The sequence below is a fragment of the Anabrus simplex genome, chromosome 1, assembly GCF_040414725.1.
Source record: "Anabrus simplex isolate iqAnaSimp1 chromosome 1, ASM4041472v1, whole genome shotgun sequence".
In the NCBI taxonomy this organism is placed as follows: domain Eukaryota; kingdom Metazoa; phylum Arthropoda; class Insecta; order Orthoptera; family Tettigoniidae; genus Anabrus; species Anabrus simplex.
The window spans coordinates 307152480-307176657 of NC_090265.1; positions in this window are offsets into that span (position 1 = coordinate 307152480).

Genomic DNA, 24178 nt, shown 5'->3' on the forward strand with positions numbered 1-24178 from the left:
ACAACTAGAAAAAAAAAAGTGAACTTGTTTTCTGAGTTGTCAGACAGAACACGCTGCGAACTGCACGTACTAGTTCTTTTTCAAGCTTATGAAACATCTTGCTCTAGAAAGACGCTTGCCACGATAGTACACCAGGTTATATGTAGAGGTTGTCTGTGCTAGCAATAATCTTACCCGTGCTGTTTTACCATTCTACATATATTAAGACATTGGACTCGTCTTGCACAAGAAGACATGAATTATGCACCAGGTTATGATAAAGAGGGCGAGGAAAGCAGTCCGGGGTGTTAGCAGCGCGCCATATGGAAGCATGTTGAGGAACGAAGCTGGCTGATAGAACAGACGAGCGAACTGTCTGCTTTGCAGAACACAGGAGATGACGTGATTCTTGCTGCTGTTTTGTTCGTATCGTTCGTGCATGTGTGATATTTATGGTACGGTCATTTTTAATATTGCTGCTGAAATTATTTACTAATACTCTTCTTCTTCTTCTTCTGCTGATGGTGCTGCTGCCACTTTTCCCACACCCTGGTTGGATCGCGGGGGAGAACTATGTCACAAATGTGGAGTTGGCCGTGATTTAGGACCTTATGCCCCTCCTGACGTCAGCACTTTGTGGAGTGACGGCAGTATTCACTACTTCATGTCTTTGTGACCGGGCGAGTTGGCGTAGAGGCGCGCGGCTGTGAGCTTGCATCTGGGAGATAGTAGGTTCGAATCCCACTATCGGCAGCCCTGAAGATGGTTTTCCGTGGTTTCTCATTTTCACACCAGGCAAATGCTGGGGCTGTACCTTAATTAAGGCCACGGCCGCTTCCTTCCAACTCCTAGCCCTTTCTTATCCCATCGTCGCCATGAGACCTATCTGTGTCGGAGCGACGTAAAGCCCCTAGCAAAAAAAAAAAAAATCTCTCTCTCTCTCTCTCTCTATCTCTGTGTGTGTGTACGCGTGCGTGTGTGTGTGTGTGTGTCGTAAGAGACGATTAAAGGAGGAAAGAGAGTGTGTGTTGTGGACCATGAATCCCTAACTCTATCCGGCATGGTTACCAATTAATTGCGCAAATATCCCAGCTTTTATTTAATTTCGTTTTATTTAATTATTTATTTATGTTATAATAATAATAATAATAATAATAATAATAATAATAATAATAATAACATCGCTGAGTAATTCTGACGGTAGAACGCTGGCTTTCTGACCCCCAAGATGGCAGGTGAACCCCGGCTCAGTCCGCTGGTATTTGAAGATGCTCATATACAGAAACCTCGTATCGATATATTTACTGTCATCTAAAACATCTCCTATGCGACAAAATTCCAGTACCTTGGCGTCTCTGAAAACCTGTAAAGTATCTAATGGAATATTAAAGCAATAATATTAATTACAGCAAATTTCAGTATTTCAAAAAATAGTTTTCAGAAGAAACATTAATTTATTTTAAAAATTGCAGCCTGCAACATAGGAGTGATATTCTGAAACGACTGAAGAGGCCTAACGAGCTTACATTCGCATTATTATTATTATTATTATTATTATTATTATTATTATTATTATTATTATTATTATTATTAAACTGGTCTTTATATTACTTCCGGTCACATATAATTGACGGAAGACCTAGAAAGAAGAAAAAATAAAAAGAAGAATATTATATTTCTATTAAGATATACTAATGTCGATTTCATGAAATGTTTAATATTCAATTCATAATTAGACTAACTGACGATAATTAATCACTTTTTCACATAATTCGATTTGTGGTTATTTGTATTGATATCATCAAGTATCCCATTCCATCTATCATAATTCAGTGGTCGTCACATGATGCCATTTCAATCTAATTTAACCGTTTATTCATTTTTTCATTGATAACATTTATATAGCGAGAGACATTATTTTCATGCTTTAACGCGATCACCCATATTATCTTTATGAAGCCACGTATCTTAGGATTATATGTTAATATCATGCAGTACAATATGTGATTGAAATAAATTCCACTGCTTTATCTTTGTGAAGTTTGTACATTTTACCCTTTTCATCCAAGGTATCTCCATTTCAGGAATTATAAAATATCTGTATAATCTCTACTTTTACCAGCACAGAATCGTTTCGATAAATCCTCTGAGAGTTTAAGGCATACAATTTTGTAGCGTTAGATCTCCTTTGTAACGAGTATGTAATACGGGAAGCTAAGCTGAGAACCATTACCTTTATGAAAAATACCTTCCCCTTTGTGTGCATCAGCTTGTAATTCATCGGCTGTGTGTCGTATTTGATGGATAAGACTGCTTCATGCTGCTGTCTATCCAAATAGAGGGAGGCATGCCTCCCGCAGGATTAGGAGACGCATTTCCCGTGTCTTGTCCTCCTGCTGTCAGTCACACTATGTATAATGTAATAGCACACCGCGATACTCGTTGTGTTCTACCGGAAATCAATCGTGCCCCAAAAATAGACACTCGGCAGGAAATTCGATCAATAACTATGTAAACCCCTTTTTGCTAGAGAGATAGAGAACCAAAACAAATCCAGATTAAGGTTAGGCTGACATAGTGTATATTACTGGCATTTATAAATCATCCCGTTGCAGGAGGCTTTATAGTTGACTGAGTTAGGGATTGGAATAACTTTCTAAGGGAGACGTTCAATAAATTTCCAATTTCTTTGAAATCATTTAGGAAAAGGCTAGCAAAACAACAGATAGGGAATCTGCCACCTGGGCGACTGCCCTAAATGCAGATCAGGATTGATTGATTGATTGATTGATTGATTGATTGATTGATTGATTGATTGATTGATTGATTGATTGATTGATTGATTGATTGATTGATTGAATTGTAAGGAATTTCTCAAGAAAGTTTTGTTGAATAAGAAACTGTTACAAATTTCTTCATACGACAAGTACTTGTGAAATATTCACTTCAATGTAAAGACTAACGCATTATTAGTTTGTAATCAATTAAGTATCAACAAATTTCACATTGACGCTGTTATATTACCGGTGATTATTTGTTGATATAACCCTGGTCTCTTCTCTTAATCATGGCTATGGTGCCTTAATTTAGCGCTACATGGCAAGGAAATTTAAATGTTTCTTATTTCCTATCTGGAATCTAGCGAGTGTTCCGTATTTGCCATCCAGAAATCTGGCAATCCTAGGTTTGATCGAAGGCAGCTCGGGTTTAGGAAAGGTTGTTCCAGTGAAGGTCAGCTTGTAGGATTCCAACAAGTTATAGCAGATATTTTAGATTCAGGAGGTCATATGGACTGTATCACTACTGGCCTATTCAAGACTTTTGATAGGTTAGATCAGGGCCTCTCAAACGCCCAAAATTTCACGCGTGCAAACAGCAGCGCAGAGTTCCTGTGCACAGTGCATCGGTCCCGCTCGTCTCGGCTCTGACCAACTCTTCGTCTCTGGGCTACTCGGCTAAACTCGGCTCAACTCGGCTCAACTCAGCTCGGATTTGGACCGCTACAGAGCAAGTGAATAAGAGGGGGATAGGGGGAGCGAGCGAGACAGGCGTGGGGAAAGAGAGAGGAGTGGGGGTCTGCACTCTGGTCAACCAAGTGAAGTCGTCTTTTGCACCGTGCACAGTGCATGCACCAGGCGCATGCACCCTGAGAGGCCCTGGGTTAGATCATGGGAGATTGAAAATGAAAACCTACAACCTGTTTTCCAGTCAGTAACTGGTCAGGGATGGAATGAATGAAGGCCCCATCTTGCGGCGAGGATAGGAATTGTGCCGGCTACCGAAGCCTGTCGTACTCCTCTGGGGCAATGATTAATGACTGACAGATGAAATGAAAAGATAGTGGAGAGTGTTGCTGGAATGAAAGATGACAGGGAAAACTGGAGTACCCAGAGGAAAACCTGTCCTGCCTCCGCTTTGTCCAGCACAAATCTCACATGCAGTGACCGGGATTTGAACGACGGAACCCAGCGGTGAGAGGCCAACGCGTAGATCATGGGAGATTATTGACGGAAATGAGGGCTATTTGGATAGACAGAAGAATGATTGGAAAGGTAGAAAATAGAACTCAGGAAATTAGAGTAAGTGGAGCGTTAACCGATCCCATAGTGATTTAGACGGGGTCACGCAGGCCAGTATTATTGGACCTTTACGTTTTCTTATATATAAATGGCATGAGTAAAGAACTTGAATCACCGAAATGGCTATTTGCTGGTGATTTTATACTGTATAGAGTAGTAAATGAGTTGCAGGAATGTAAGCGACTGCAGGGTGACTTAAACAATGTTGTGAGATGGACATCAGACAATGGTATGGTTGTAAATGGGATGAAAAGGCAAGTTTTAAGTTTCACCACGAGGAAACGTTTTATCAGTTTTAATTAGTGGAGATGGTGGTGATAGTACTTCATAGGAAACTCTGTAAGGAGTATAGGTGTTAATATAAGGAACGATCTTCATTGGGGCAATCATATTAACGAGGCTGTTAAGCAACTTTTAAGATCCCTTCATTACGTTATGAGAGTATTTAGTGGTTGTAGAAAGGACGTAAAGGAAGGGGCGTATAAGTCCCTGGTAGGACCCTAGTTAGAGTATGGCTCCAGTGTATGGGACCTTCACCAGGACTATGTGATACGAGAACTGGAAAAATTCAAAGGAAAGTAGCACGGTTTGTTCTGGATGATTTCCGACAAAAGAGTAGTTTTACGAGAATGTTGCAAACTTTGGGCTGAGAAGACTTGGGAATAAGGAGAAGAGATGCTCACCTATGTGGTATGTTTCGAACTGTCATTGGAGAGTTGGCGTGGAATGACAGAAGTAGACGAATAAACTTGATTGGAGCTTTTAAAGGTAGAAAAGATCATAGTATGAAGGTAAAGTTAGAATTCAAGAGGACAAATTGGGCCAAATATTCATTTATAGTACAAAGAGTAAGGGATTGGAATAAATTATCAAGGGAAATGTTCGACATATTTACAAGTTTTTTGAAAATGTTTAAGAATAACCTAGGTAAACAATTACTAGAGAATCTGCCCTCCCTGGGCGACAGCAGACCGTGACTGACTGACTGACTGACTGACTGACTGACTGACTGATTGATTGATTGATTGATTGATTGATTGATTGATTGATTGATTGATTGATTGATTGATTGATTGATTGATTGATTGATTGATTGATTGATTGATTGATTGATTGATTGAAAAAGTGGTGGCATACCCGCACCGGAAACTACAGCTCAGAACTTCTACCGCGCCTGTGGAGTCTGGGAGTCGGCTGTAGATGACGAAGCAGTCGCTGGGGACCTCCCTCTTACTACCACAGACCACTCTGAGCTCATGCAGGAGGACCAGACCAGAGTAGAGGAGCCACTTCCGGCGGCTGAGTGAGACAGGGTTTGGCAAGATGCCACTAAAATCATATTCATTAAATATTTGTTACATCTAATTCGATCTACTTCATTTCTGCTTGAAAAGACGCATTACACGCCATTCACCTTGCAGTAATGCCTCCGATATAGCCCCTCCCTATTTGCTTGCTGTTAACATCGTATTAACTCACATACGATTATAAGGTCTAGCTCCAGCATCTCTCTGCTCTGCGTCATCAGAAGAAAATCACGACTATCCTCGAAAAAGTTTTCTAAAAGACGAGCACAGTTCTCTGCGAAACGTAAAGAATTTCACCTTATTTCTTGACACGACATAAGCCCAAAAGCCTATATCATGTCTATAACTACGGGCTGTGAAAGTATCAATGGCAATATTTATTTATTTATTTATTTATTTATTTATTTATTTATTCATTTATTTATTTATTTATTTATAATATTTATTTATTTATTTATTTATTTATTTATTTATTTATTTATTTATTTATTTATTTATTTATTTATTTATTTATTTATTTATTTATTTATTTATTTATTTATTTATTTATTGCTAGTGCCTTAATTGTCGCACTAACTTATCAAAAGGTTTCGGGGACGCAAACATGGTAAAGGCCAGGATAGGGAAGGTAGCGTCCGAGGTCTTTGTTATGATACATCATCAGCAGTTGGCTGTTGTGAAAATCGTAAACCACAGAAAACCATATTCAGGGCTGTGGACAATAGGATTTGAACCCATAATCTCCCGAATGCAATCGCACAGCTCTGCGATCCTCACCACATGGCCAATTCACTTGTTACAACAATCCTCATTGCTGGTGATGGTGAGTTTCGAACCTACCTCTTCCAGAATGCAAACACTTCATAGTAGTTTTAACTTTTGCAATAAATATTGCAGGAAGAGAAAAAATGAAAATCCTTAGCCTGTTTCCACTCACTCGACCGAGTCAGGAATGGAATGAATGAAGCTCTATCTAGCGTTGAGAATAGTAATTGTACCGGCTGTCGAAGCATGTCGTACTCCCCTGGGGTGATGATTAATGACTGAATGATGAAATTAAATGGTAAAGGAGAGTTTCGTTGGAATCAAAGGTGACAGGGAAAACCGAAGTACCCGGAGAAAATCCTGTGCAGCCTCCGCTTTGTCCAACACAAATCTCACATTGAGTGACTGGGATTGTAACCACGGAACCAACCGGTGAGAGGCCGGCGCGCTGCCGTCTGAGCGACGGAGGTTTATTGTAAGAAGAGAGTAAGCATTATTTTTATTATTATTATTATTATTATTATTATTATTATTATTATTATTATTATTTTATGTTTTTATTTTTTGCAAAATGTAGCTGCTTGCTTCTACACAAGTTGCCCAAAGCACATCATATTAATGTAAACATGATGAAAGACATTATTGTACAAAACTATATAATAAAGTGATAATGACAAAATGTGCGTGTTACTTGTTTGAGTAAATTTGATGCTGATCAATGGCAACATTGTCATCAATAAGCAAAAATCTAAGCTTCACTTCATCTATGTCCTAGCGACATCGAAACATCAGGCGCAAATCGATGTGCACTCTGACGTACTGTACCAGGAAAAGTTGTGGGCAAAGGGCATGAGTAGGACCTCAGGGAGTGGAACTGGGTTTTGGAGCCGATACAGAGAAGGATAGTCTCGCAGAGCGAATAATAGATGGTAAAGAATTTTTTTTCAAAACAATTTATTAATTTCTCACCCTGCGGTATGATTGTTGACTCAAAATTTATATTGAAATTAAATGTTGAAAATAATCTTCTTGAAAAAAAATGGCATAAATATCATTGGTTTCAAAGTCTTTCATGTGTGTGAATTTCCACCTAAAGTCTTTTTAAACCTAAGCACACTTTTATAATGGTAAATGGATATGAGAAATTATTAAAAGTTTTCAGTTCTCAGTTCGTCAATCTCGTTATACAGCACACTTGAAATCCTACAGTCTTTCTACGAGAAATGAAATTGAAATTAAATTTATCACTTTTGAGAAATTATGGAAATTGTTCACACGCGACACTGAAGTTTCACTGTTCAAAATAAATGAAAAAGTTTAGTCAGTTTGTTACTCACTTATGACAAGAACTGTTGTTACCAAATGTCGAAAGATGGACATCTGGAATGTTCCATGTAGAATCAGGATCGGCGATGTTGACGTTCCCGATGAGGTGATGACAGCTGGAACTGTTGAGTTTCGCACACGAAAATTCATATAGTGCGACTGGTTATCACTTACACTGTTGAACACTATTTATGGCGTATGAAGAATCACAGTCCTTTCTGTACTGAATACTATTTACAGTCGTTATTGAAACGTTCTTAATCACACAGTTCACACTTGAAGAAGAAAAAAAAAAGAAAGCAAGTCGATAAGCACAGTCTGTGAACACAGTCATTAAGTTAGATTTTCTGCTAATCCTGTTATATTAACTCAGAAAAGTTCTTACTTTTTCATTCAAAATATTGATGTGACGTGAATAAAGAAATATAATGCAATACTCGAAAAAAAAAATAAGTTCTGGTGATTCTTAAGTATTAGGCTCTGTAGAAGTTTAATGTTACTTGACGTTGCCTAAGTCCACACGTAATGAAATAGTTAATATTTGTACTCCAATAAGTTCACTCGTGTTACAGTCTTAAATGTCTTTTTAGGATTATATTGTAATCGCGACGCGACATACTAACTGCAGTGCGACGTCCTTTATCGGCGATAGAATTTCGCGTTCTGGAGATACGACGAAAGTACTTCTACCGTGACTGCGCGAACATACTGTACGCGGGCCGGTCTCTTCACTATCTCACTCACACAGTTGTCTGCTTGTCCTTGTACGGTACTGTACTGTACTGCACTGCACTGCACTGGTTTGCGGGCTATCTGGCCTTGACATATATAGATACCAGCGCAGGGAGGGGTGGCAGCTCTCTCTCGGCCATGTGACCGTAATTACGTAATTTCGTTGAGACTTTAAATTGTTATAACTCAACAACCGTTTGATGAATTAATTTGAAATTTACAGGGATTAACTTTTATGATGTTTGCTATAATTCAGCGTTTGTCCCGTTGAAATTGGTTAAGGTGTTAAAAAGCTGTTAAAAGAAAAATTCTTTCGAGAAATATCTCTAGGGGAGGTGAGCTTCGAGCGACAGGTGACGTCACTTGACTCCGCCTAGCGTACTCGTAGGGTCTGGCACATACTGGAACATTCTTTACATGGATGTTCGTACGTCGGTCGGATCTTTAATGCTGGAAATAACATTTCTTTCAATTAATATGGACCAGGACCTAGGCCTTCCTGGTACAGTACGTAACTTTGTAAAATATTCAGTAGGGACCTTCGTAGCATATATCTCCTTGTATTGTATCTTATTTAGGGGCTTCATTTAATCTGTGTGTGAATATCGCCTAATATTCCGAGGTAATGTGTTGAATAAATACGCATGTGTTTTGTAATTATTTCTGTATTTGAAAAAAAAACTCATAGGAATGCCACATAACTTGCATAATACTCTATTAGGTGGTATAGGGATATAATGTCAGGAATAAAAGAATGGAAAGATCATTTCAGAAATTCCCTTAGCGGATTGAGTGAGGGAACGGAAAGAAGCCATGTACATATATTACGTTGTTCGGTTCAACATTCGGACTTAAAATTTCACATGTACGCCAGTTGGTCTCTACAGCACGAAATCACACTCAAAAGATAATTCTAATACGAGTTCAGGTCCCTCGATTATTGATCAATGACTTGGCCTTCGTGGTTCCTCCGTTCGATTACCGGCCACGACGTAGGGTTTTAATCATTGGCTGGATAACTGGTTAACTGTGCAATCACCAACATTCCTGCAATTCACACAATACACATACAGCACTACCCTCCTACACACGCAGTGTCCCATAAAAATATTCCTCCAGCCACTCGTCTGATGATCTACCTACCAGGGCTTCACCAGGTCACAAGAAATTATTTATTTATTTTACATTTTATGGCCTACATTGGACCACTCTAGTAAGTTATACAGAGGATTTCTTGATTTCATATCACCCCAATATTTTTTTTCTTTCTGGGAGATGCTGCCTTCCTTTGTTCTGTTGAAAATACCCTCCCATTAGACCTTTTATTTATCTTGGTCTATAGCCTGGTGTGTGTGTCTTGAAGTAAATTCTTTTTCTGTTTTGTTTTTGAGATCGTCTATTGATATTTGTAGTTCTTTAATAACTCCTTAATTTCCGTGATCCATTTAATCATGGTTTTGCTATTTCATAATTTTTCAATTATTCTTCTGCTAATTCTGGTGTCAGGTGATGTCCAATGATATAATTTTTTTCCCAATCGTCCTCAATACTGGTTCAATTTTCTTATAAACCGTTCTATTTGATCCTGCTACCCATTGTCCATTATGTTGATACTGTTTATTTACGCATTTTCTAATTATTCTTCTTTCTGTCTTAAATATTTTGTCTGTTCCATCTGTATCAATAGTTTTAAAAATGGTTTCACTAGCATAAGTTATTTCAGGCTCTGTGACTCTTTTATAATGTCTTGATTTTGCTGCTATCAGTAAGTATTTTTACTGCATGTAGTCTTTGTAATATTATTTGCTTTGTTTAATTTAACATGATATCAATAATTTCCAACTTAATTTTGATATGGTATTAGTTAAAGTAAGTTCTATCAGTTTAATTTATTTAGGATGAAGTCCAAAATTCCACAAAATTGTTAACATTGAAAGTTCATGTATACAGTCATATGCCTTCATAAAATCAACAGATGTTATTAGGCCTACTATAGGCTAGTTTTGTTTTCTGTAGTATGCCATTATTAATTTTAGGGTGATGATCTGTTCAGCACAACTTCTACAGGGTCTAAAGTCTCCTTGGTATTCACCAAACTCTTTTTCTGGTTGATTTTTAATCCTTCCATATAAAATCTTGTATGTGCAGTCCAAGATAGACAGTCCTCTATAATTGTCCGGATTACTCTTATCCCCTTTTTTATGAAGATGGTGTATTAAGGCTGTTATCCAATGTTCTAGAAACTGTTAAGCGATCCAAATTTTTGTTAAAGACATGAGAAAGAAAATACGAACCGTATTCCTGGGATATTTCCACATCTCTAGCATGCCTCATAAGTTTTAAGATCAATTAGTGCTTTTACTAATTCTCGAAATGTTGGAGGGTCTGTGTTATTCAATTTGATGTTTATTGGAGTATTTATATTAACTTGTAATAGTTCCTTAGGTCCTTCACAGTTCAAAAGTTTACTTAGCGCTTTTGCCATAATCTCAGCATTTTCACTACTGCTATGTGCCATTTTCCCATTTTCATCTTTCAACATTAACGTGGGAGGAGCATATTTCTGTAGTTGTCTTCCAAATATTTTATAATAGTCTGTAGAATTGGTGACGTGATAATTAACTTGCATGGAGTGCATTATATCCTAATGAAATTATCTCTAAATTTTTCTAATATTTTGCGAGAATTTCTTCCTGGTATGTTTTAGGTTGATAGCATTTATGGGTTTGGAAATTTAACCATGCCTGATGTCTCTCTTTATGAATTTCACCATATTCTATCGTCCACCAGGCATGTCTTTTACGAGGGTTCAATAGCTAAATTTGTAGCTTGTTTTTTTTAGAACTGGGATCAATTCTTCAAGGTCATCTGTCAATTTCATTATTTGCGTGACTGCCTTATATTTGTCATTTTTTATTAACTAGTGTGGGTCATAATTCCTCTTTACTTTATTAGTTTTGATATTCTTCTTCTTCAGTGGTGTGAATTTAAGTTCAATTTTGACAATGTAGTGATCAGAACCAGTATCTATTCCACTTAATACCTTTACATTATACATTTCCTTATGGAAAAATTTATTAATACAAACAAGTTCTAGCTGCCATTCCCATTTCTTCCGATCACGATGCTTCAAAGTTTTAAGTTTGTTTGGTTTCCTTTTGAAAAATGTTGATTTAGGTATAAGGTTCAAAGTTCAACAAGTTGTTCGCCGTTTCTGTTTGTAAATTTATGTGGAGCCAATTTTTCAATTATATCTCTATACAATTTTTCCCTTCCCAATTGAGGACCGTTTTTTTCAAAACTCGCTCCTTGCAAAATCATAATATTTCAGGAGAGACATAAAACTGGTTACACAATAGAGTAAAAAGGATAATTTGACAAAGTACATCTTAAACATTTTTTTGTTAGTTATAATCTGATATAAGTATAGCCAAAAGCAGAAATTTGAATAGTTTTTACAAAAAAGGTAAGAGAAAATGTTCGTTTCTTTTAAAAACTCGCTCATTGCATAATCCTATTGAGTAAAAATTTCCTCCACAGCATATATAAAACAAATTTAAAAACATGAAATGTCAGAATTTACACACAGACATTATCACAATACTATAAATGAAGAATGGTAGTGGTAATAATATATACGATACAAGTGTTTCAAAATTTAACAGACATAAAATTAATGAATCTCTGTCTTTATTGACTAGACCTCCTTATTTCTCAATCACTTTCCCCAACTTCCGTATCCTCCATCATATCACTTACATTCAGCTTGCTCTTGGTATGTTTTCCCTTAAGAACAGCTTCATAGAACTCCTAAGCTTCCCCAGGTATTTGTATGAATTTCATTAATTTTGCGATATCTTGGCTCTTTTCCTTACTAAAGTGTTTAATATTTCCATTTTTGAAGCCAAGTACATTTCTTTGAAGGAAATGTTTCCTTTATTGGGTATTTCTACAATGGTTGATTCACCACTGTATGTGTATCGAACAGCGACTTGTACCTTGATGTTTTCATGTTTCCTGTATTGAATGATGCGGGTTTTCGTGATGTTGAAAGGTAGTTTCCCTTTCAAAATCTTTCTTAATTTTGCCTTCAGATCATAGATGTTCCAATCTTTTTGCGGTATTCTCACTTGTCCGTGACAACTGAGTAGGCTATGATACTTCATAGGCGATACAATCTCTTCTTTCTGTATTTTTTCTCTACGTTCCGGAACACTCGATGTGGCGGCAAAAAGCTATGACCTCGAATGGGAAAATAATGTTCAACTGATGTGAAAACTTTAGACTTTTCGAGGAAACATGCCACAGATGCTAATAAAAGAAACCTTTACTTTTGTCCAGTCGTTTTTCATTTGTCATGACGCAAAGATCATATAACCATGCTTGCCTCAGTAAAATGCTTCCCCTATAGATACTTTAGGAATGGGTTGATTTTGTTGCATGTCAAATATAACATCAACATGACTATCATCCGTTTCTTTAAGTATGGCCAAAAAATGTATTAGCTCGTGCTTTGTGTAATTTATAATCAATTCGAGCCTTGTTCCTTACAACGTCATTTTTCGTATCTTTAATTATCAATAAAAGTTCTTGACACGTCGAACATGTATCCGAGTGTGGATTCCCAAAACCTAAATTGAATTTCGTATAGAAAATTTGCTTGTACTTTGAGACTGAACATTTTGATTTCCCTTTTAAATCTCTTTCTTTGCAGAACTGAATGAACATTTTATTGATATTAAGGTCCGGAGGCAAATACGCTCGTGTATACTTATTGCGACTATAGTGGCTTTGCCTACACTTATATTTCAATATGTGATGAATAACTGCGTCCGTAGTTTCCTTACATGTCAGCAAAATATCCAGCAGTCTAGTGACATTTGCTGTAATGAGCGAGTTTTGGTATACCACATATTGTAGTAATGAGTAAGTTATGGGAAAACGACCCATATTTAGCAGCTTGTTGTAATGACAATAAACAACTTTTGCTAAAACCAGTTTAAGGACATGAAAGCCAAGAGACCTAACATTTACGTCCCATATATAACTCAATTCACCCCATTATTGCAATGAGCGAATTTTGAAAAAACGGTCCTCAACTGGGCATTAAAGTCCCCTAATGAAACTTTAACATTACTTTTATTTACTTTTTTTATTTTGTGTTCATTGAGATCCCAAATTTTTTCCATTTCTTTCTTTGTTCGAGTTAGAAAAAAATTTCCCATTAGTACGGGCATGGGCATTTATTATTGCATATATTTTGTTACTTGTTTTAAACGCGAGAGTTGCAATTCTTGGTGATGTTGCTTGAAAATCAATTATAGATTCTATTATTTTTAAGTTCACTATACATCCTGTTCCAAATTGGGGACAATGATTCTTAACTCCTCGGTCAGGTATCCCATTATACGGTGTCGTAGCAGGCGGGGAGGTGATATTTCGACGTGGCGTGTCCCAGGTGGTGGATAGGGGGTCCTCAGCGGCTTGCCCCCGGACTAGAGCGAAATAAAATAGCTCTCGCGGACCAAACACACAGCAGCCTCTGTGGTTAACAACCGTAGTTGTAAATCGGAGTTTGCTACACATCAGGTTCATTACCTTCGATAGTCAATATGGCAAAGTCTTTTAGGAAAATAATTCCACACGAAATAATAATAATAATAATAATACGGTAATAATAATAATAATAATAATAATAATAATAATAATGAAAATACACAACCTGTTTCCAGTCATAAGACGGGGTCAGGAATGGAATGAATGAAGCCCCCATCTACTGGCGAGGATAGGAAATGTGCAGGCTACCGAAGCCTGTCGCACTTCTCAGGGGCAATGATTAATGAAAAACAGATGAAATGAAATGATATTGGAAAGTGTTGCTGGAATGAAAGATGACAGGGAAAACCGGAGTGCCCGGATAAAAATATGTCCTGCCTCCGCTTTGTCCAGCACAAATGTCACATGGAGTGACTGGGATTTGAACCGCGGTATCCAGCGGTGAGAGGCTGGCGCGCTGATGCCTGAGCCACGGAGGCTTTAATAATAATAATAATAATAATAATAATAATAATAATAATAATAATAATAATATGGGTAAGGATATTTCAACACAGATGTAATTATTATTTCAAAACACTGCAAGTATTTATAGTGTATTCGAACAGTCTCTTAATATGCTGCACGAGGAACTGGTTCCCGTTACTGTACGTCCAAATATAGCCCCGTTATGTGTCCGTCTCGTATTCGGATATAATTAATTGCAAATGAATAATGATCCTTAATTGCCTTCCAGATGTGTACTGCTCAGTAAATATTCTGAAAGAATGAAAAATATATATACCTTGAAACAAACCGGCTAGCTGATGGATTGATGGTGCAGATATAAAATGATCGATATTTTTAGCACAGGAAACTAACCCGTCCCAGAGCTGATTATCAGTGTGGTATGAAAAATGAGTGAGAGTCACGGTCTCTCCATCCTTCTCTCCACTGAAGTCAATTATGGTGCATACAGTCGCTTTTTATTCCGCACCTGTTATTGCAAAACAGGGTCAACTTCATTTCATGGTAATCACCAAGGTGATTGTGGTGTCGGAAATACAGTGAAATTTACAGCTAGCTAAGTGTAAGTGTAAAACCTTAGATCTTAAACGAGATGTTAATCCATCATAACAATAAATCACATTTATTGTCTTGTTTATTGATCTAAAATGTTTGGGATATCAGAGTTAGCACGGAATTTGTTACATCTGTCCAATAACCCGTGTTACAGTAGTGTGCTTTTTTGACTGTGATATGAATATTAGAAAGAGATTCGTATGATCCATAAACGTAGGTTGGATTTAACAGTGGTAACCGTTTAATAACTAAATACAAATATCAACAATAATAATTGATCGCTACTCCGTAAATAAGGTTGAGCGAACAACCTCGCGTTATGAGTGCGGAGTGTTCAATCAGACTGTTCACCTCATTACCTTAGTGTAGAACAAGAGACCATTCAATTGATGTATACAGAATTTTAACAGTTTTTCTGACTAGGTTTAAAAGTGACAGACAAGGTTGGACATAATTTTATATTTTTTCATCTTACGTTCCCCAACTTCCATTGTGTACTGTATTTAAGATTTACATGTCTGTACTAAACTGTGTGAAATCCGAACGGAAAATATACAGGGTTATTCACCTAACATGTTACACGGAAATAACTTCTGAACCATGCCGATATCTTCAATGGTTTAGAAGTTATTTCAGTGCAACATGTTAGGTGAATAACCCTGTATATGCGTAAATAAATCTATATGTATATCAAAGCAAGTTGGTTTGCAATGATCTATGTGGTAAAGGTAAGGGTTATTCTGCCCGAAGGCAGGTCCGAACCTCCGCAGAGGTGTTCCTGAGCCGGAGTTTACGTGCGGTAGGATGGCCAGTTCCTTTCCGCTCCTCCATTCCCTTATCCCCCACCAACAGCGCGTGGCAACCCATCCAACTCCTGACCACGCCCAATGTTGCTTAACTTCGGAGATCTCACGGGATTCGGCGTTTCAACACGGCTACGGCCGTTGGCATGATCTATATAAAGGTATAAAAATTAAAATAGACGTGAATTAATGAGACACTTCCAGGCATTTCAGAAACTTATAATTTGGTACCAGAGAAGCTGATGAACTCAGGAGCCCTAGACTTTCGCTTCGAGGTATTTGGTAAATAAACGATAAGTCGTGCCACAAAAAAGATGGCACTATCTCAGTTCAATTTGGTGTGATGTACAACTTGGGTCCTATGACATTTTGTCGTATCTCTCTCCCTTATACGTTAGATTTGGCAGTATTTGTCGATTGTACGTAATATATTTTTTTTACATATGCCGTAGTGTGACACACTTATAGGAAAGATAGTCATGAAATTTTATATGCAAATTGACACGACTGATGGCAATATGTGAACCGAATTTCATGATTCTATCTTCCACACAAGTATGCAAAAAATAATGTTAAGTGTTCAAAATGTACCCAAATATCACCCTACTCAAATTTTCTAATTCAATCTAGCCCATACATATCGGAGATACGAGAACATTTTACGACCAAACATGTAGAACGATACAAGGAGCGTCTGATGGCGAAACCGTTTGTCCATATGATGTACCGGTTAGGAGCAGTAAATCTCGAAATGAAGGTCTGCCTTATGGAAGAGCTCATGCTTATCCGTGATATATATATGTCGGTTTGGGGCGATCTATATATAAAGGTATAAAATGAAAACAGACATGAATTAATGAGGCACTTCCGGGCATCTCAGAAACTTGCAACTTGGCACGAGTGAAGCTGATGATAACCTCTGGATCCCTAGAAAAATTGAAAATTCTGAAAATTCCCTGATGGGGGCACGCTGGGTGGCCTCACATTTTGGGCTCAACATTAAGAACGCAATAGTATATATTTACCCACAGCGATAACCTATAGGTTTCGTGGACTTGAAAACTTTAACGGAATTTTTAATTTTTACCCACCCCCTTTCCCCCAAGTGAAGATGGTAGCACAATATGATAGAAGAGCTAGACAATTGAAATTTGGGGAAATTATAGTTTTTAGCCTGTAACCGACGGAACAATTCCAAAATATTCAAATTTTCACTTTTTACCCCTGAAAAATCTAAATACGGTGGAAGTTTTAATAACTGTGCAGACCTTCCTTTTGAGGTATTTGGTGGATAAACAGTAAGTCGTTTCACAAAACCGATGGCACGATCTTGGTTCAGTTTTGAGTGATTTACAGGTTACGTCGTATGACTTTTTGTCGTATCTCTCTTCCATATACGTTAGATTTGGCTAAATTTCTCGATTGTACCTACATTTTGTGTATTTTTCACGCATATTTCGTAGTTTGACACACTTATAGTAAAGAGAGAATCATCAAATTCGGCACGAACATTGGTTCAGACAGTGGCCATATGTGAACCGAATTGTATGTTTCTGGCTGTCACGCATGTGTACGGAATGTAATGCAGTGTCTGAAAACTGTACCCAAATTTTCTACATTTCAACGTTTCTAATTCAATCTAATCCATAAATAGGGGAGATAGAAGAAAATATTAACTGGCATTAGTGAAGAGGGACTACCATTGAAATGAATAATTCCCTTCTCGATTTGATTAACAGAAGGCAAAGGAGCATGCAATTTTGTTCAAAACTCCCCTACCCAATTGTGTTTCTCAGTAGACAAGATTGCTCCCAATTATAAACAAATTTATCAATTTAAAATGAGATTGGCATTAGGCAAAGTGACCTGTTGTTATAATCGAAACTCACCAACTGGAGCGTGACTGGCAGTAAGCTGACTGGCATTAGGAAAATGGGCCTTTCATTATATTGATAACAGCAAAACTCAATTTTGACTGGCAGTAGGGAAAGTGCCTGCCATTATAATGAAAACTCCTCAACTGGAATATGTCTGGAAGTAGGAAAAGGGGCCTTCCATTGTAACGAATACTTCCCAAATCGATTGTGACAGGCGGTAAGCAAGGGGGCTTGCCATTACAGTATAATGAAACTTCCGAACTCAATAATGAATGGCAGTAGACAATCGAGGTTGCCGTTATCATCACAACTCCACAACTCGCACCATACACGCGTAAGAAGGAATGGGGACCTCCCCATGGCGTTCCTTCGATAACACTAAGAGACATGCATTTTAATAAAAATCTCATTCACTGCGTGTACAGTAATTTACGCAGAAATTCGTATACAATGTAGAATACCGTAGCAAAGCAGGGGCACATTTGCTAGTAAATAAATAAATAAATAAATAAATAAATAAATAAATAAATAAATAAATAAATAAATACTTGTTTCAAAGTTTTACTACCCATCGATGTAGTAAAAATTGTTTCCCTGATTTTCTGTCCAGTCTTAACGTCTCATCGACATGAAACCTTTCAATTTCTAATTTTTTTATTAAATTTTGATAACTTTTAATTATGCAGAGTTTTATAAATGATGAATGAATTAATAAATTATATCGCTGATCTAAAGGACCTAAAGCACTGAAGCAGCCCGTAAATCAAGATGAACCGAGTGAGTTGGCCGTGCGGTTAGGGTCGCCCAGCTGTGAGCTTGCATTCGAGACATAGTGGGTTCAAACCCCAATATTGGCACCCCCGATGATAGTGTTCCGTGGATTCCCATTTTACACCAAGCAAATACTGGGGCTGTATCTTAACTAAAGCACGGCCACCTCCTCTCCACACTTAGCCCTTTCCTAACCCATTGAGCCGTAAGACCAAATCTGTGTGGGTGCGACATAAAACAAATTGTAAAAAGATGAAATACTGTATGTATGCATAAGTAATATGCACTAAATACAGCAGTACCGATTGGCTGATTAAATATTATAGCTTTTTAAGGTGAATTAGCGCGGCTGAATGCGACTTTTTATTTTTTTAACGATATTAAGATGTCACTCTATTTTCCAGAATCTTGACTTGAGAATGAATCTAAGACCGTCATATCAGTTACTCATTTGACGGAGTCTCATATCTTTTGAAGTGCGTCTGTTTCTAACAGTGTATTCCAGCCAGTAAAAATAAACCGGATATATAAAATACAGCTCAACAATACTTACGTACAAACGTCTTCTTAATACTTTGTTGGGTCTGCGAAGACAAATTTCTCTTTATTGAATATCTCCCCATATATCTGAAGGTTGAGGTCAAAAATAATTCCCATTTTATCTTCTTTTTAAACTGTGAATTCAGACGAGTATGAGTTTAATAATAATAATAATAATAATAATAATAATAATAATAATAATAATAATTATTATTATTATTATTATTATTATTATTATTATTATTATTATTATTTAGTACATGGCTAACACATTACATATAAATACAGTAGTAATGCATAATAATAATAGTAATAATAATAATAATAATAATAATAATAATAATAATAACAATAATAATAATAATAATAATAACTCAGCGAGTTGGACACGTGTTTCGGGTTGCATTGCTGTGAGGTCGCATTCAGGAGATGGTGTTTACGAATCGCTCTGTCGGCAGAGTTGAGGATGGTTTTGCGCGGCTTTCCACTTTCTCATCGATTGTACCTTAATTCAGGACACCGCCACTACCTTCCCAGTTCCAGCCCTTCCTCAAAGTTGCGTCACTGAAAACCTTTTCGATGTGTAAGGCCGACCTTAAACGACCACCAGGAAAAGAAATCAACATTTCAATGACTATTGAGATACAGCCCCAGCATTCGCCTGGTGTGAAAATGATAAACCGTGGAAAACATTCTTCAGAGCTGCCGACGAAGAGGTTCATACGGCTCATCCCCTGAATGGAGGCTCACAGTAACGCAGTTGATCCGCTTATCCAATTTGCTCCGTAATCATTGAATGTTCGATGTTGTTTCACTACAGAATTGAGTATGGAAGGTATTCTGTTAATTTACTTTACGCAGGACTATGATCAGAGTAAATGAACGCGAATTTGAGAGAAGATGCACTGGAAATTTTTCCTGGAGATAATCTGAAAATGAGCAAAAATAAACTTCATTCTGTATAAGCATTAAACTCGGCAAATGTCTAGGTCGAATCTCTCAGCGTTCGCTTCCAGGTTATGCGTGCCTTAGTACCCGTCAACATTCCTATTAGTCGTTATTAAAGATTAAATTCACATGATATTAATATCCAGGTGAACACTGTAACATTTCTAATCATCCTGTAGTAGATATATTGAGTCGTTTTTTTAGACAAATTTGTAAAATTAAAACCATGACCTGGATATTTGAATTCTCTCTCTGTTAATATTAGCCCATTCTACAAATAACTGTGCTAACAAACATTTTAGAATGTTTGCCGTTCTCCACTGCAGTTAATACACTAAGTACCAGCTGAGAGCTCAACGCATCACACTTCAGTTGCTATAAATTCTAATACTCTGCGATTTTACCAAGAAATACTTCACATTTATGAGCATTTCATTAAACACAGATATTTATTCAAATGAAGACGGATGTGTAGGCACAAAATTATCTGTCAAAGAGCTTGAAAGAAAGAAAGATAGAAAGAAAGAAAGAAAGAAAGAAAGCGAATTTCGGAGAGGAATCCAGATATCGAAGGCCAAGATTACTGAATCATATCTACGAACCGACTCAACAAGTAACACTATCACACCATTAATCACAGAGATTGGCCTATATATGTATTTATTAGTATTACCAGCATTAGACACATCTCAGGCAAGGATCGTACTAAGAGAGGTAGGCGAAAGTAACAAAAAACTTACTAAAAGACATAGGGCTCCCTAAAGATATGCCATAGGAAACAGAACTGATGTTATTCTACTTCTCCTTAATAATAATAATAATAATAATAATAATAATAATAATAATAATAATAATTTTAATCTTGCTCGTAAGAGGAACTAACTGATCAACTACCGATACGCCACAAATCATCATAATAAAAACAATCAATTTTCGTTTAAAGTTCTTTAATTTGGACTATTTAGCTAAATAGCGAACTGAACGTGTGATTTAAAACTATATCGTTTATAGATTGCACTTTTTAAATTCCGTCAATATTAAATATAATATGTACAACGACATAAAAGACAGCACTCCAGCATAAAATTAAATCTGCTATGTATCATTAAATCTGGGTCGCCATAACCACACACTCGTGGCGAACAAAAGAGACCCGACTTTTATTTAATTTCAAGTGCCATTAAACACAGAATTATAATAACAAATGTGTTGGGGCGTCATTGTAAGCCCTTTAATTATCACAATGAATAATGGCCTCTGTCAACTATGTTCGTGTGACATTTCGTTATAAAATATTATTATTTGTTAATGTGGTTTATTTTACTTTTAAGGACAACGATTCTTCGGATGCTATATATGGAAATATATTAGGCAATTCTTGGGAAAGAAACTAATGAAAATGAAAATGAAATAACTGGGAAATTAGCTGCGCAGGTTAGGTCACATAGGTATCAACTTGCATTTGGAAAATAGTAGGTTCGAAGTCCACTGTCGGCAGCCCTGAATATGATTTTCCGTGATTTCCCATTTTCACACCAGGTAAATGTTTAATCTAGGCCAAGGTCGCTTCCTCACCACTCTTACCCCTTTCCTATCCAATCGTCACCATAAAACCTATCTGTTAGTTAACCGTTCGGGTAGGGTCGCGTAGCTTTGAGCTTGCATTCTGGAGATAGCGGGTTCGAATCCCAACGTTGGCAGTTCTGAAGATGAGTTTCCGTGGTTTCCCATTTTCACACCAGGCGGATGTTAGGGCTGTACTTCAATTAGGGCCACGGCTATTTCCTTCCCAATCCCAGTCCTTTCCTGTCTTTGCGTCATCTTCAGAGCTCCCGAATGCAAGCTCATAACTGCGCGCCCCTAACTACACGGTCAACTTGCTCGGTGGCAAGAAGTTCGGGACATTCGTGGTGGGTGCTTGCAAAGTGGGAATATTAACGCATTCTGTCTATAGCTGGTCCAAATATGCAACGTAAATCTTTTCTACAGAAATGTTACCAGCTCCATTTTATAAACCATTTTCATCGTCACTTGATTAAATTAAGGCTAGGAATATAAACTGACTGACAGAGCAAATGCAACACCAAGAAGGAGTGGTTCGAAAGGGATGAAAGTTGGGGAAAAAACAGAGACGGCACGGACGAATAATTGATGTTTATTTCAAACCGATATGCAGGTTACACAATGCGCACGGCATCGACTCAGTAGGATGTAGGACCACCGCGAGCGGCGATGCACGCAGAAACACGTCGAAGTACAGAGTCAATTAGAGTGCGGATGGTGTCCTGAGGGATGGTTCTCCATTCTCTGTCAACCATTTGCCACAGTTGGTCGTCCGTACGAGGCTGGGGCAGAGTTTGCAAACGGCGTCCAATGAGATCCCACACGTGTTCGATTGGTGAGAGATCGGAGAGTACGCTGGCCACGGAAGCATCTGTACACCTCGTAGAGCCTGTTGGGAGATGCGAGCAGTGTGTGGGCGGGCATTATCCTGCTGAAACAGAGCATTGGGCAGCCCCTGAAGGTACGGGAGTGCCACCGGCCGCAGCACATGCTGCACGTAGCGGTGGGCATTTAACGTGCCTTGAATACGCACTAGAGGTAACGTGGAATCATACGCAATAGCGCCCCAAACCATGATGCCGCGTTGTCTAGCGGTAGGGCGCTCCACAGTTACTGCCGGATTTGACCTTTCTCCACGCCGATGCCACACTCGTCTGCGGTGACTATCACTGACAGAACAGTAGCGTGACTCATCGGAGAACACGACGTTCCGCCATTCCCTCATCCAAGTCGCTCTAGCCCGGCACCATGCCAGGCGTGCACGTCTATGCTGTGGAGTCAATGGTAGTCTTCTGAGCGGACGCCGGGAGTGCAGGCCTCCTTCAACCAATCGACGGGAAATTGTTCTGGTCGATATTGGAACAGCCAGGGTGTCTTGCACATGCTGAAGAATGGCGGTTGACGTGGCGTGCGGGGCTGCCACCGCTTGGCGGCGGATGCGCCGATCCTCGCGTGCTGACGTCACTCGGGCTGCGCCTGGACCCCTCGCACTTGCCACATGTCCCTGCGCCAACCATCTTCGCCACAGGCGCTGCACCGTGGACACATCCCTATGGGTATCGGCTGCGATTTGACGAAGCGACCAACCTGCCCTTCTCAGCCCGATCACCATACCCCTCGTAAAGTCTTCTGTCTGCTGGAAATGCCTCCGTTGACGGCGGCCTGGCATTCTTAGCTATACACGTGTCCTCTGGCACACGACAACACGTTCTACAATGACTGTCGGCTGAGAAATCACGGTACGAAGTGGGCCATTCGCCAACGCCGTGTCCCATTTATCGTTCGCTACGTGCGCAGCACAGCGGCGCATTTCACATCATGAGCATACCTCAGTGACGTCAGTCTACCCTGCAATTGGCATAAAGTTCTGACCACTCCTCCTTGGTGTTGCATTTGCTCTGTCAGTCAGTGTATTTGTTTTCAGATCCAATTACTTATGTGAGTTTGTACAGTATATTTTGAGCATGTGTGAAAAGTTAACATCCTAGAGACTTATAAGATCCTCAAATAAAATCGCCGAAGGTTACGCAGTTGTGAGGAAACATCAAGTATACTAAACAATGGCGTTGCAATAACGAGCTGTATTAGTCAAGATGAGGAGTGACATAGTTTGGGATTGCTTCCCTCACCAAGACTAAAAGTGCTATTGCAGTGCGGTCGGCACCTTCCACATCATCCAGACGCACCATCCGTGCTCTAAATTTCAATTTTCAGCGCCACCCATATTCCAGCATCTTCCATACCGTCACAGCAATAAATGAGATTTTGACTTCAATGAAAGATAGGCCTATATTTTGCTTTTTCCTGTGCCAAGAGACAGTTGCGAAAATACTGAATCTGTCAAGGTACAGGCGAATTGTGTTCATTTTCTCTCATAATGAGGGAACAGTGTTAGTGAACAGAGACTTGAAAAATGAACTGGAACGGCGCTGGTGTAATTGAGTATCTACTGATTGTGATGCGCCTATTCGAATACTATTAATATTAAACTAAAATTACCGGGAGAGTGGCTGCGCGGGTTGTGTCACATAGCTATCAACTTGCATTCAGGAAACAGTGGGTTCGAACCCCACTGTCGGCAGTCCTGAATATAGTTTTCCGTGGTTTCCCATTTTCACATCAGGCAAATGTTTAATCAAGTCCAAGTAAGAAGAATATTCTTCTTAACTATAGAAAGATCACCCTGAAGAAGTCCGTGTGGAGCGATGCATACTGTGGTCAATAACCGGAGCAGAAAGAAAGGAAAGGAAGATTTTTGAAATGTGTTATAGAAGGTTGATGGAGGATAGATAGATCAGACCACAAAGGAAGAGTTACTGAATCAAGCCTAGGGCGTAGCCACTGGGGGGAAAGGTGGAGATGTTATTGGG